Here is a 15,009-nt window from a genome sequence, read left to right as displayed (position 1 = left end):
CAGCACCACAATTCAAAAGCATCAGTTCTTCCTGTAGTTCGGTTCAGTCGCTTAGTCGTGTCCGACTCTCTGCGACCCCATGGACTGCAGCATGCCAGGCCTCCCTGTCCATCACCAACTCCCGGAGTTTACTCACTCATGTCCATTGAGTTGGGTAAGAGCATTAATAAGTAAACTATTGGGAGGGTATTGGCAAATTGTAAGAGAATCTGATTTGGAATGTTTAGGAGTGAATACGTGGAAGAAAATTTGGACAGACAGTCCTGATAAATTTGGTTAGATAAAGTCATGAAAACAAAGCAATGGTGATAACATTGCTTGTGGAGGACAGACCCTGTATCTGGGGGGAGGTCCCACTGATGCTTTGCGAACACAGGAATGACAAATTGATGGTGCAGGTCATAGTAAGGCAATACCAACTAGGAGGATCCATCTAGAGACTAAAGCAATAGTGACACAAGAGGACATTAGTAGAATAAGAGCTGATAAGGAACAGAGGAATGGGCAGGTAGGCTAGAAAAGAATCAGGATACGCAGTGCCATTCTCCTCAGGTATTTCTAAGGAAAATGAAGGTGAAACAGGCAAGGAGGAGAGAGGCATCGTAAGAGCAATAAAGAGGTGTGTAGTGGTGAAGTATGCAGGAAATAGAGGAGAGTAAGACATTTGATAAAGGAGAGGGATTTGGGGGTAGGGGATGAATTGGAAGATTGGGATTGACATATATACACCATTGATTCTATGTGAAAAATAGATAATTAGTGAGAACCTACTGTATAGCATGGGGAACTCTGCTCAATACTTTATGGTGACCTAAATGGAAAGGAAATAAAAAAAAAGAGAGGATATATGTACATGTACAGCTGATTCACTTTGGTATACAGTAGAAACTAACACAACATTGTAAAGCAACTATACTCCAATAAAAACTTAGAAAAAGAAAGAGGGATTTGCTTGCACTTTGGAAAGCGATAGAAGTTCTCCTTTTCAACAAGTGTGGCTTTGTGGTTTTCTGACCATCTCCCAGCAACCCCACCAAAAGAGAACCCACAGGGCAAACTCTCAGAATGGACTACTATGGAACTAAAGGAGGACTGAGAATGGGGGTGGGGGTGGGGAATTTAAGAAATTTTTAAAGAATAATTGATTTGTACCAATTCTTCCTCTTATTCAGGTTGATGGGGAAGGAGAGATGACTTTTTCATTTAATAAGTACCTATTAAGAAGTTATTATATATTGTTCTCTGTTCATTAAAGCCCAAAATCTTTCTAACTCCTGCAAGGTGATGCTAGTATCATAATCTTCATTTTATGGCTGGGGAAATTGTTAACTTAATTGTCTAAGGTCACAGAGTCAGTGAATGACAGAACCAGGACTAGAATCTGGGTAGACCAGCTCCAGAGAGTAAGTTCTAACCATTATAGTATGTGCCCTCTCTAGCTGTCCCAGGTATCTGCTAGACAATTAAAAAAAAAAAAAATCCAATACCAGTATTGCTGTCATTAGTTCTTTTAACAACATTCCCTGGTGTAGGTTATTGCTTTTAACAACCAGTGTGAAGGGTCCTAGATTAAAGAGCAATCTAAGACAAGATATAGGATAGGAGAATTCAAAGCATACTCAGGCAATGCTGATACTGAAAAATGTGATTCCTTTAGTCATTTTATTTTACTTTCTTTTTTTGCCATGCCCTGATGTGCAGCTTGTGGGATCTTGGTTCCCAGACCTGGCATTGAAAACATCAAGTCCTAACCACTGGACCACCATGGAATTCTCTAAATATGATTTCTTTTTGAATTGGCAATTAGCTTCCCCAAATTTAACTGTCTTCCATTTCCTGAGGATAAAATCTTTGGAGACATTGGGGAAGAAAGCTAATCTGACCCACTTTTTCAAACATCAAGACTTTGGGGGATTTCACTGAACGACTGGTAAATACCCTCTGCTTCCTGCCCTTATTAAGCTCACAGGCCACTGGGGCTAGGTGGGGGCAGGGATGGTTAGCGACCTCCAAGAGGGTTACCATCAGTTTCTTTCCTCTCCGTATGCATAGTGACATTGTATCATTGAGAGTTGCAGTTCTATTCTTCTCTTGAATCTGGACTTGCCTAGAATGCTCTGACCCACAGAGTATAGCAGAATGACTCTACATGATGCTGGGCTTGGCCTACAGAGGACTGACATCCTCTGTCTTGGACTCTTAAGAGTCTTCAGCTACCATGGAAGATGTTTGTATTAGTCTACTCTGGCTTCTGTAACAAAACATCAGCCTGTGTGGTTCAAACAACAGAAATCATTTTTTTCAGTATATTTTCTGGAGCGTGTAAGTCCAAGGTCAAGATGTGAGCAAGGGCGATTTCTCCTAAGGTCCCTCTCCTTGGCTTGCAAGCAGTCACCATCTGGTTCTCACACAGCCTTTCCTCTGTTGTTACTTTTCTAATGGTGTGTTTTGTTGTTTTTTGATTGGGCTAAGTGGCTTTATTAGAGAAAGCCAGGATTACAAAGGACTTAAGAGTTAGCCTTGGGGCCTTTCTTCTTTCCAAAGGTGGGCACAATATTGACAAAGCTCTGGTTATACTGCATATACTTCTTGGTCCAGCCCATCTTCTTTTTCTCCTGTTTGACCACTTTGGGATTCTAACCCAGCATCAGCCAGACACCACGGACTTCACCTCTAAGCATGTGGCCGGCTACTTGTTGGGTGCTCAGAGCCTCCACCCCACACTGGCCAGGGTAGCCTCATCCTCTAGGAGCATCCCTGCCAGGGGGCACAACTTGAGTGATGTCCTTGAGGGAGGCTACACGAACTTAGATGGGTGACCGTCTCCTGGCCTGCCAATGCAGAAGATGCAAATTCTTGCCTGGAAGATCCCATGGACAGAGGAGGCTGGTGGGCTGGTCCAAGTGGCCACAAAGAGTCAGATATGACTTAGAGACTAAACAACCACAACTCCTGGCCTGTCACCTCCAGTGTGTGTAGCTATTGGCCGAGGACAAAGAACTGTGAGTCGGTGACTAAACCGTGGCTACTGCTGCTACCATGAAGATGGAGCCGAGAAAGAGCTTTGTGTACCAAAGTTTTTAGGTTTGATGGATTCCAGTTTATCAACCTATTTTTTTTTTCTTTTTGGTTACTACTTCCTGTTTTTGGTTACTGGTTTCTGAAACTCACATCCACATCCAGTCTTCATGCTCAAGGTCTGTAAAAGCCACTCACCTTGCGTCTTTCTGATCTATACTAACCCACCAGTTTTCTCCCCATGTCTACACGGGCTCCATCGCTACTTCCCCGTTGAATTCCCGCCAGTTCGGTTGGTTTGCCAGGAACCTTCTCGCGAATAGAGCCTGCACTCTGCATCCTTTCTGGGAATGAGTAAAGGGAGTTCGCTCCTGTCCAGTCGGGGATCGGTCCCGGGTCATTAGGATCTTCGAGTTTAAACATCCTGGGGTTACAGGGAAGGGCAGAGGGAAGGAGAGGGAAGAAACGTCAAACCATACGCGGGATTCAGAGGTTCAGACAAAGTTGCTGACTCTACTGAGAAAGAAGGTTTAGTTAACTTACTAGGATTCCCATTTTTTCCGGAGAAACAAACTACAAAAGAATTTAATAGCTCGTGAGGAATGCACGTCCAGCGAATCTGAAGGTTTTATTTGTTTACCGAGAAACGTCAACCTGTCAGGATGGCCGAGTGGTCTAAGGCGCCAGACTCAAGCTCAGACAAGCTTCCTCTGACAGAGGTTTCTGGTCCCCGAATGGGGGCGTGGGTTCGAATCCCACTTCTGACAGACTTTTTTTCTCAACACTTTCTCAGCAATTGCATTCGTTCTTCTTTCTACTTTCCCCCCTTTCAGCCCTAACGACTGACCCCTAATGAGGTCCGACCCTTTTCTTTTCCGTTGCTACTTATCATGGATCTCGTTTTTCTCTGTGCTCCGATTTGTCATGAAAGGCGCTTTTCACCGAACGCTCATTAACCTAGAGGCGTCCTGGCAGAAAAAGGAGCCTGACGGGAACCGAAAGACATGTACACAGACTCGGTGATTACAGACTGTCCTGAGCTCGCGGGCTATTGGGATCCTAGTCTCACGCCCTTTCTCACTGGCCGAACCTATCAAAAATTAAAAGTGCAGACACTGAAAGTAGCTTGGCTCTCTCTGTTAAGGGATTGGAACGTGAAAAAGAAAGAAATAAGGAAGGTTCCACCGAGATTTGAACTCGGATCGCTGGATTCAGAGTCCAGAGTGCTAACCATTACACCATGGAACCACTCTCGTTGTTAACCTGATACACTGTCCATCTGATATCTCTTTGTGCTTTTTTTCCCCTCTCCTTTTCTATTGAGGTATAGTTGATTTATAATGTTCGTTTCAGGTACACAGTATAGTCATCTAAAATCTTTATAGACTGTACTTCATTTAAAATTATTCTATCACTGTGCTTTTTATTTATTTATTTTTACCAACAGAGATGTATAAAAAACAATTTAAAATGAAATGTGCCACTTTAACCAAAAGCTCTGCTCTTCTTCCTAATTGATTTTTTCTTCTTTTTTAATTTATGGAGGCTTTTTTTTTTTTAAGAGAGGGATGGAAAATCTGCCACTTTTAAGCCAGAGGGCGATAGAGAAGCCAAACTCAAGGGTGGGAGGTTGTGGGAGGTTGTTTTCCCTGAGCCTTCTTCCCATATTTCTTTCCCTTGATGTCTGGGAAGGGCAGGATCCTGATCTGAGAAAGTGGTTACCTCTGGCGGTTTTGATTTTGCCTTTATTTCCGACACATGCCAAAAGCAAAGTGGATTTCCATCTTGCCCTTCAAAAGGGAAAAAAGAAAAATTAACATATATATTTTTTCTCTACAGCTTCGCTTTTCATTCTAGCATACCTGCAAATGCCTCCAGAGCAACCTCAAAGTTCCTTGGTGCTTCCTGCTTAGGTGTAATTATGTGTTTGCCATTTTAAAATCTGTCCTTTCACTCTGAGATGCCTTAAGTACAGGACACCTGATGGTTCTGGTCCATAGTATTAACAGAAACTTAATCTATAGCTTGTTGCATGCTGCTGCTGCTACTGCTAAATCACTTCAGTCGTGTCCGACTCTGTGCGACCCCACCAGGCTCATCTGTTCCTGGGATTCTCCAGGCAAGAATACTGGAGTGGGTTGCTGTTTCCTTCTCCAATGCATGCATGCATGCTAAGTCACTTCAGTCATGTCTGACTCTGTGCGACCCTATGGACAGCAGCCCACCAGGCTCCTCCATCCACAGGATTCTCTAGGCAAGAATACTGGAGTGGGTTGCCATTTCTTTCTCCGCTTGCTGCATGAACCACATAGATTAAAGGATGAATCAATGAATGCATGCATGAATTAAAGAAGGAGTGAATAAATAGCCTGAGTCGGACTTTTTTGGAGGAGTGTCTTTTTCCTTCTCTCCATAGGCTAAATCTGACAAGTCTAAAGGACATGATTGTGGCTTTTTGCCAAGTGGAGGGTTCCTTTCCAGGTTCTAGCTACCAGGTACAACATTCCAGTAGCCATAGGGTCCCACAAACGTATCCTGGAGTGTGGATGGCCAAGAGAGGATGTCATAGTGCTGGGCATGGTCATTTATTTCTCTAAATTTTCATTTTATTGACATAACATGATTATCTAGTAATTTTTAAGAACAACATATAATAAAGAGATCATACATGTAGCATCACTGGAAAAAATACTCAGTATAAATTACTACTTTCAGTTCAGTTCAGTCTGAGTTCACTCAGACTCATGTCCATCGAGTCGGTGATGCCATCCAGCCATCTCATCCTCTGTCATCCCCTTCTCCTCCTGCCCCCAATCCCTCCCAGCATCAGAGTCTTTTTCAATGAGTCAACTCTTCGCGTGAGGTGGCCTACTTTAGTCAGTCTAAATATTAATTACTGACCCTACATTCTTCATGGACCTCTGGTAATCTCCCAAGAATGAATGGGAATGCTTATGAATTCCTGAATCATTTTTCTGCCATTCATCCTTTTGCTGGATTTACAATCGAGCAAGTTGCCTGTCACAAAACAGGTGCTCAGTAAATATGGATTGAAGTGAATATATTTTGGGGGAGATGGAGAGGGCAACTGGAGAAGGAAATGGCAACGCACTCCAGTATTCTTGCCTGGAGAATCCCAGAGACAGAGGAGCCTAGTGGGCTGCTGTCTATGGGGTCGCACAAAGTTGGACACAACTGAAGCGACTTAGCAGCAGCACCAGGCTGAAGCGACTTAGCAGCAGCAGCAGAGAGGGCAACAGTGAAATTCAAAGACTTTGCCCTGGTCACTTATACAGTTTTCCTAAGTTCTTCCCTCCATGAACATCAACTCTCTATTCTATTATATCCGTTAGTTTTAAAGTTAAACCAGAACCTCAAAAGCCCACTCTTTAGCGATAGCCTTTAAATTGTCCTCTGAGGCTAGACAAGGCAAAAAGGGGGCATAAAATCATTGTTGTTTCAACCTTAGCACATTTTTTATCTCAGGGAAGGATAGTTGTTATGGAGCTGGAAGATAGGGCATCTGGCCATGCTGCTGCTGCTAAATTGCTTCAGTCGTGTCCGACTCTGTGTGACCCCATAGAGGGCAGCCCACCAGGCTCCCCGATCCCTGGGATTCTCCAGGCAAGAACACTGGAGTGGGTTGCCATTTCCTTCTCCAATGCATGAAAGTGGAAAGTGAAAGTGAAGTCGCTCAGTCATGTACGACTCTTAGCGACCCCATGGACTGCAGCCCACCAGGCTCCTCCGTCCACGGGATTTTCCAGGCAAGAGTACTGGAGTGGGGTGCCATCACCTTCTCTGATCTGGCCATGGGTTGGTTTATTTATTCATGAGTTTGGAGTTCAGAAGATTGTTATTTTCCTTTGGAATCATCCATGGTTGGTTCACAAGGTGAATGTGAACCTCATATTGCAAGGTGAATGTCAACAAAGACCACTGAGGGGAATGTTTAGGGGAAGAAATGATGGTCTGACAATCCAGAAACAATCTGTTCCCTCAAAATCTGAGCAAGAATGGTTTACACTTACCTGGTAGCAGAGCTGAATCCAAAAAGAGCAAGTCAGTGTGGCTAAATCAGTGGTCAAGAACCAAGTTCAGCTGGAGTGTCCTGTAGAAATGGGGCTTTAGAACACATGACCCTACCTCAAACTGAAGATCTCAAGGTCTTCCTGGTGCCTCAGCTCTATATACCTTACTCACTTCACAAATTAGGAAGATAATCTTTCATCTATTCATTTATTCATTACTACTTACCAGAAATATCTGTTTAGTTTTCATGATGTGGAGAAGTGAGAGATATATGATTCTATACCTGACAAAGCTTATGATGCATAGAGAAAGGCAGACAATTACACAAAATTTTCCAATTCCAAAAGTTATGGTAAATGCTAAAATAAGTGATAGATAGAGTGATAACAGAGCATGGCCAATGCAAAACAACAGGAATACGCCATTAGTATTAGCAATTAGTAGGTAGCGATGAGGAAAACCTGCCAGAGGAAGGGATGGCTGAGCTCAGCCCTGCTACAAGCTCCCCAGCTTGTTCCATTTCTCCTTTGCCGTATTTGTCAGACTGGGCTTAAAATTTTTTTTAATTTACAGACTTGTGAATTCACCTATTGGACTTATGAAATAAATATCCACTCAGTCTAACAACTCAAACAAATGTCTAAAGTACAATTTATAATCTCCCTGTCCTCTAACACTGTTACCACTGGAAACAATTTGAAGTATGTCCTTCTATATATTGTCTATACATTGTCCTAATGTTCTTTGTTTTGGTAACTATACATTACAATGTAATTCATAGTTCCGTTGTTGGATTCTTTATCAGTGGAAATTGTGCCTTCTTGTGGCCATTATGCCTCTATTGCTTGTCTTCTCTCCTAGGCACCAGGGCAGGGACTTCCTTCTTTGTTCCCATCCAGGTGCTCAGTGCCTAATTTTAACTCTGGAGAGAGATCAAGGGAGGCTTCCAGGAGACAGCAACTACCTAGCTGAAGGGTGAGAAACTTTGAAGGCAGAGGGAATTGCTTGGAGCAGAGACTGAGGGCGCCCAACAGCAGACGCAGAGACACCTGCTGAGTGGGGAAAGCGCCTCTATTTAATGTGAGGTGAAGGGAAGCTGAATATAAGAAGAGCTGCCACACCTCAGATCAGCATAAATAGGATTTAAAATGTGAAATGAGAAGGCTGCAGGGATGCTGAGAACTGCGGCCGGGCAGGACCTGTCTCCAGTTACAAATGGATTCAGGGAGACTGACCGTCGTTCATCAGTCCACCATTTATGGAATAATGCATCCATAATAAGCACTACTGCATTTGCGGGGCCTAAGTAAGTACTTAGGAGGTGGTACACAGTAGGATCTGATTTTTTTCTTTTCCTTTTTTACATAAAAGTATGAATTACAGAAAGTCTGTTATATGTTCTATACTCCTGGGTGGTGAAAATACGAGGGAGTAAATACCACGCCCAGTAGATGCTCAGTAACTTTTTGTTCCTTGGAATAATCAGTTGAAGGCTTGTCATGAGGTGGACACTGTTTCGGGGGCAGTGCCTATAGGTGTCATCTCTGGTCTCTGGGAAAACGGATGTTGTAGGAGGAGAGGAACCTACCTGAAGTTGGAGCCTGTGAGAACTGTTGTGTGCGTTGGACTTGGAATGCATAGACCAGCTTGAGGTGCAAAAATACCCTGGCAGCGGTGGGATTCGAACCCACGCCCCCGAAGAGACTGGAGCCTTAATCCAGCGCCTTAGACCGCTCGGCCACGCTACCTCTCGCGAGCCCGGCTTTAACGTGCATATCATCTGACCCAAATTGCGACCCGTTTCAGGTCCTTTTCCTCTCTCTCGCCCCGCCAGGCCCTCGCCACTCGGCACTGTCCCCGGGGCCCTTCCTCCAGCGTTCCGCTCCCAACTCCCACCACAGCCCGAGAATCCCCTGACCCCTGACACTTTACTTTCTCATGGCTCCCAGGTTCATCTTGAATGGTGACGCCGCAGGTGGCGCGGGAAGAGGCACCTGCGCCATCTGTCACCAATGTAGGAAAAAAGAGTCACGCAGACTGAGAGTTCCAGTGGATGCTGTGGGCTCCAGATCCACTTGGACTCCGGAGCAAGCCCCCGGACTATAGGAGTGAGCAAGTCCGGGAGTTTGGTTTGAGCCTGGAGAAAGGCTGACAAAAAAAAAAACGAGGAAAGAATCTCGAGGGTCCCGCCTCACCCGCCCTCCTTCATCATCTCAAGAGACCAAACTCCTCCACGGAACCTCATGAGGGAGGCAGAGAGTGCAGACCTTGCTACTGAAGTCCTGTTTGCTTTTCAGAAGGTAGCGCATCTCCACAGGTGCTGGTTATAGCAAACAGAGCTTCTGCAAAGTCCAGATTCAGTTGCCCTGTCTTTGCAGGACAGTTTTCAGGGGAAACGAGCTGGGCTGGCAGTCAGGCCCTTACCCTTGTTCTGCGTGGCTTTGGCGTCCAAACTTTGGATATTTTAGACGCGAATTAAACCACAGTTCCATCTTCTTTTGAAGCATTGTGATTCCGATAATTTTTTTTTCTTGCAATAAAGTTGGTAGACCTTTTATTGAAAGGGGCGGTACAGTTGCCTCCTTAGCGCAGTAGGCAGCGCGTCAGTCTCATAATCTGAAGGTCCTGAGTTCGAACCTCAGAGGGGGCAACGTGTAATTTTAGTTTTTTGTTTTCTTCTCCTTCCGTAGGTCTTAAAAAACAAAACAAAACAAAACACAAAACAAAAACGAGGAAATTTGCTTCGATGAAACCGAACGGGTAATTTTCTTTTACAGAACCGTGTAATATTCAGACACAAAATAGTAATTTCAGTAAGATTACTCCAAAATTCTTGTTCCAGCTGTAGACCTTGACTGATAACATAGGGGCTAAGGGATACCACACTGTATCCAACAGAAGATGCTCCTGATCTCATGGAGTTTATTTGCTATGTTTGAGTGGGACATGACAGACAAGACAAATCTGGATTTTTAACAGCAGCCTCAGGAGATCTGATCTGAATGCAATCAGCTGAACACGTTTTTGGAATCATTCAGCACATATGCAGTTATCTCATGTTGACAGTTGTGGAGAAGGTCACTTCCTTTCAATATTCTGATCACTCAGAGCTTGCCTGCTGCTGCTGGTGGCAGAACCCTCAGGTATTCACAAGGCAGATCAAAATCAGAGCAAACACTCCATGCTTTCCAGAGAATTTGCAAAAGATTCCAAGTGCCCTTTCCTATTCTCTTATTTCTGCCTCTCCCAGTAAATTGCTTTTTAGGGCAATGAGTTACAGAGAGAAATGACTTTGACACTGCTTCCTCTCTAGGTCCCAAGGAGGAGTCTGGGCCCAAGTGCTCCCAGTACTGCCATTCCCCAGCACTGCCACACAGTCAGTCAGTAGGCCAAGTCTATCATCTCTTGTCCCATGCCGCCACATTCTTTATGTGAAACCAGCATGCTCTATTCGAAATTATCTCTGACCATGTTGTTCCTCCCTGCTTAAAATCCCCAATGACTTTATATTGTTGCAAGAATGAAGTCTGTATGATGCATTCCTAGCCATAACCTCTGAGCCTGTCAGTCTCTGTTCTGTCTCTCTCTTTCTGTTCAACTTGCCCCCACTTGTATCAATACTGTCCCAAGAAGAGATCTGCACATAAGTACAACAGGCCTTCATTAAGTTCTCAAAGTGTTCTGCTCTTTGCACTTCCTGGAATGTGGGAGCCACATTTTTGTGTAGTTTATTACTATAAACTTTACAGTACAAAGCCTTTGACTCTCAGTTTAAACATTGTGGTCTGGGAAAATTCTTCTCTGACCCCCTGGAAGAGGTCACCTCCCCTTATAATCAATCCACTGTCTTGGAGATCTGGGGACAGGGGGCACTTTATGGTGCAGACTTTTATTTTTCTACCTCTATTCTTTATCCTAACTTAAGTCTAGTAATGTTTTTCTTTTTATCTTATTACAGTGAAATTGTGTAGACCACCTCAAATCTATTTTGAATAGTGGCATGAATAAATACATAATTGGAAATGTACCTCCTATCATCATGTTAAATGCAACCTTTGAGGAAGAAATTTCTGTTGCAGGATTTGAGGGAGGAAAGTGGATGAGAGATTAAGTAATTTGTCTAAGGTAGCATGACCAAACGAGTAAATATGATATTCTAATTCATGTAGTTTACAATAAAAATAATAATGATAATAACACTTACCTTTCACCTAACCATTAGCAAATCCCAGACACTATTCCAAGAGTTCACTTGTATTGAAAGGAAAGTGAAGTCGCTCAGTCGTGTCTGACTCTTTGCAACCCCATGAACTGTAGCCCACCAGGCTCCTCCATCCATGGAATTTTCTAGGCAAGAGTACTGGAGTGGGTTGTTCATTTAATTTGGAAACTCAGGTCATGAGATTATATGTTTGTTTCTCTACACGTCTCAGTAAGCTGTACTTTTTCTGAAGCACATTTATCACAGTAACCAAACATTTATTATGTAATTCGTCATTTACAAGGCTGACTCACTTCTAAAGAGTAAACTCCACTAGGGCAGAGGTGGTGGCCTTCCACTCTATAAGCCGAGGGCAAAGCTGTTTGCTCAAAATAAGTTCTTAAAGCCTACTTATTGAGGGCTTTTTTTTGTGTGTGCTAGGCATTCTTAAGGGCTAGGGGGAGACTTGGAACTCAAAATTTGAAGATGAAGGACAAGATGGTCCAGGTGATATCTCTAGTTTTATACAACGTTTAGAAAAAGTTGGTTACTATCTCTCAGGTATGAGAATTATGTTTTTTGTCATGACCTGGGGACAGAAGTAGTTGTGAGCCCTATACAAGGTTGCAAAGATAGACTTAGGAATAAAGATAAAGGAATATGAACAAAATTAAACTTTGTACTTTAGAGTCCATGTACTTTTCTTTTTCCACGTTAGGATATTTAGAAAACAAGCTACAACTAAGGGAGCCCGGATAGCTCAGTCGGTAGAGCATCAGACTTTTAATCTGAGGGTCCAGGGTTCAAGTCCCTGTTCGGGCGCTTTCCTAGGCTTTTGGTATCCAGCTCTGACTCCACCTCCGCGTGTATTTCTGCGGAGGGAAAGTGTAAGTGACTCAAGCTAAACGCTGAGCTGAATATATGGGATGATTACATAAGAACGGTCGCAGCTAACGTTTAAGAAGAATCTTAGTACCATGGCCTTGTACCAGAACAAAAAAATTTCCTAAAAGTGAAGTAAGAGTTGGTTGATAATGGATGGCTGAGAAGGCATTTCTGGACTGCAAAGCTCCGTAAGGGTAAAAAGAATATCTACCTGATAATGTGGCCCTATTTAGAAAAATATCATACTAGGATCAGAATTCTATTGTTTTGAGGGGCTTGGCTTGACTATTTCGGTGGTGAGTGCACTGGACCATCCTTGCCTGATATCATAGTCATTAACATTTTTTTTTCCAAGTGTGGGTTTATTTCAAAATTATGAAGATTTATATTATTTTTATTACATACAATAAAGCAGTTTAGCTTACAGTAAAAGCTTTCACATTTAAAGTTTTTATTTTAAAAACATATTTTCAAAATGTAGACCCTTAAAAACCACCAAAAAAGCTGAATATATCTTGCAGTGTAGGTTTATCCTTAAATATTCACATCTCAAATGCTGTTTAGAAAAAAGATTTAAAAATAGGTTAAAAATCATTTACACTTGGCAATGATTAAAATCTCATCGTCTCTGACAGAGCATTTTAATGGCACATAATGAATTTGCTGTCACAAGCATTTAACAGTTTAATGGGTACGTAGTTTTACCAGTATACAAAATGGGCTTAGATGGTCGGTGCAGTTGTTCTGGAGTGATCACTGTATCAGGAAAAGGACACCACACCAAAAACAGAACAGCAACTTTTAAAAGGTCTTTTCAAATAGTTTCCTTCTTTTCAAACAGCTTTCAGCTCAGGAGAGAAGAACAGCACTTAATTACTGCATCCCTTGCGTATGGGATGCATGACAGACTATACCAGGTCATCGGGAGGAACTGCAATATGAAGAATAACACGGCCAGCCCCTTCTTATGCCACCAAAGGGCAGCGCACAGGGTGAGCATGAAACACAGAAGCATAATAATTGTTGCAAGCAATCTCGTTGTTTCAAACATTTTCTTCAGTTGTTTCACGGGTCCCATTAAAAAGCATGTACTGGCTAATGCAGCAATATTTCCAAAGGTATAAAACACTGCAAAAAGCTTTATGCCTCCAGGGAGCCACAGCAATCCAGCTCCAAGGATGGAGAAGAAGATGCCACTGATGAAGCATATGGCAAACCACTTCAGCCTGGTGTTGAAACTAAGCGTCGAGGTATCAAGCACCTGTGCGGTCAGGCCCTGCTCCTCATCATCCTGGCCACTTAGGACCTGCCGCAGCTTCTCCACGGCCGTGGCCGCGGCGCCCGGCCCGCCCCTCTCTCGGCCCCCAGTCATTAATATTTTATACTTCCATTACTCTGATTACAGGTGCATAGAGCAATCTTCAAATATTGGTTGCTTTCCACTATAGAGTTTATTTTACATGAGAAAGAATATGCTGATCAAACATCAATATGGCTATAATATGTTTATACTCTGGCTTGGAATTTCTCTAATGTTTGGCTATTGTGATCAGTCCTGCACGTCTGAAGAAATCAGTGAATTAAAAAATAGCTTCTAATTCTATAAAGGAGAGGAACAGATTCAGAATAGTGGTGGCTCCAGTGAGAATCAAGATTCTCTAAGGAACTGCCTAACAGCCAGACAATCCAGTCTTTTGGCCTCTCTGCAAATCCTTAACTGCATTGCTTAAACTGTAGCAGATATAGGCTCCTGGAATCAGAGACTGAGGCTCAAGAGGACATGGTCAAAATGTTCCCCAGGATATAGCTTTTCCATTCTGCACCAGAATGAACTGTTAAGAGAACTACACTGAAATATAGACTGTCTGAGGTCCGGATAGTTAGCAGGAGAAGCCTAAGTATTGCGCTCTCTTTTTCCAGCACAGACTAAGCCAGAGAACTGTAGGATGAATTTCAGTAGGTAGGGCTTCTTGCGGGGATTATTGCAAAAATCCAAATTTGATGTGTTGATTGCCTGGACTCACAAAGAGTCGGACACGACTGAGCGACTGAACTGAACTGAACTGAATATAGTGATAGAGAATGTTGGAAATGCTCTCGGGGTCTCAGGAATAAGACACACAATCGAAAATGGCTCAGCAAGGCAGTTTACTTCTGCAGAAGGGAGTCCTACAGACTAAGGTCTGGAGGCAAATACACTGAGTCCACTCGGTTTTTATCCCAAAGATGTAGTTTCCCTCCTTTTGCTCTTCATAGGTTGAGGACCAGAGTTAAAATCTTTCCTGGAGGTCACCTAAGTTTTTATTGGACAATTGGTCTCCATGAGGGCCACGAATAGCACTTGTTAAGTTCCTGATTGGAGGATTTATATTAACTACTTTCCCCATTCTTTTAGTTCGTTGCGCATGTCCAGGATAAAGCCGGTAAAATTAGCCTGCCAAAATGTTCTTATGAGGAAGGAGAATCAAGAAGTGAAAAGAACAGAGGATTGGCAACAAGCCTCCATTTTAGGAATCTTATGCACAAGCTGGCTATATACCTTTGTGTTCAACTATTCTAAGAATGAATCACTTCTTTATTTTTTATAACTTCTCCTTTGACAGAAAAATACCTTTCTTACAGGGAATGTGGCAAACACACACACACACCTACAAACAAAAACAGCAACATTTAATATGCTAATTAATTCACTGGCTTATTTGACAAGTGTTTATTGCAGAAGGGAAAGGCTACCCACTCCAGTGTTCTGGCCTAGAGAATTCCATGGACTATACAGTCCATGGGGTTGCAAAGAGTTGAGCATGGCTGAGCGACTTTCACTTTTATTGTTTGTCAGATACTGTGCTAGGCACTGGAAATACAAGAGTGGATGA

The 15,009-nt window shown here is 43.0% G+C and overlaps 1 protein-coding gene, 5 non-coding genes and 1 pseudogene across 6 annotated transcripts in view; 3 read left to right on the top strand and 4 right to left on the bottom strand.

Moving 5' to 3' along the window:
• The window catches only part of LOC138069278 (zinc finger protein 184-like), a 1,142,341-nt gene that overhangs the window by 1,105,423 nt on the left and 21,909 nt on the right, over positions 1 to 15,009 (bottom strand). The gene's annotated exons all lie outside the window — the stretch shown is intronic.
• On the top strand, positions 3,675 to 3,785 carry TRNAL-CAA (transfer RNA leucine (anticodon CAA)). The gene is made up of 2 exons: positions 3,675 to 3,712; positions 3,740 to 3,785. It is a non-coding gene; the product is annotated as a tRNA-Leu (tRNA).
• Positions 4,195 to 4,266, bottom strand: TRNAQ-CUG (transfer RNA glutamine (anticodon CUG)). Its single transcript has one exon. It is a non-coding gene; the product is annotated as a tRNA-Gln (tRNA).
• On the bottom strand, positions 8,717 to 8,798 carry TRNAL-AAG (transfer RNA leucine (anticodon AAG)). Its single transcript has one exon. It is a non-coding gene; the product is annotated as a tRNA-Leu (tRNA).
• TRNAM-CAU (transfer RNA methionine (anticodon CAU)) lies at positions 9,628 to 9,700 on the top strand. The gene has a single exon. It is a non-coding gene; the product is annotated as a tRNA-Met (tRNA).
• TRNAK-UUU (transfer RNA lysine (anticodon UUU)) lies at positions 12,001 to 12,073 on the top strand. The gene has a single exon. It is a non-coding gene; the product is annotated as a tRNA-Lys (tRNA).
• Positions 12,981 to 13,508, bottom strand: LOC138069630 (vesicle transport protein SFT2A pseudogene; annotated as a pseudogene).

The sequence above is a fragment of the Capricornis sumatraensis genome, chromosome 22, assembly GCF_032405125.1.
Source record: "Capricornis sumatraensis isolate serow.1 chromosome 22, serow.2, whole genome shotgun sequence".
Classification (NCBI taxonomy): Eukaryota; Metazoa; Chordata; class Mammalia; order Artiodactyla; family Bovidae; genus Capricornis; species Capricornis sumatraensis.
Note: the sequence above shows the minus strand (reverse complement) of the source record. Positions and strands in the feature narration are given on the sequence as shown.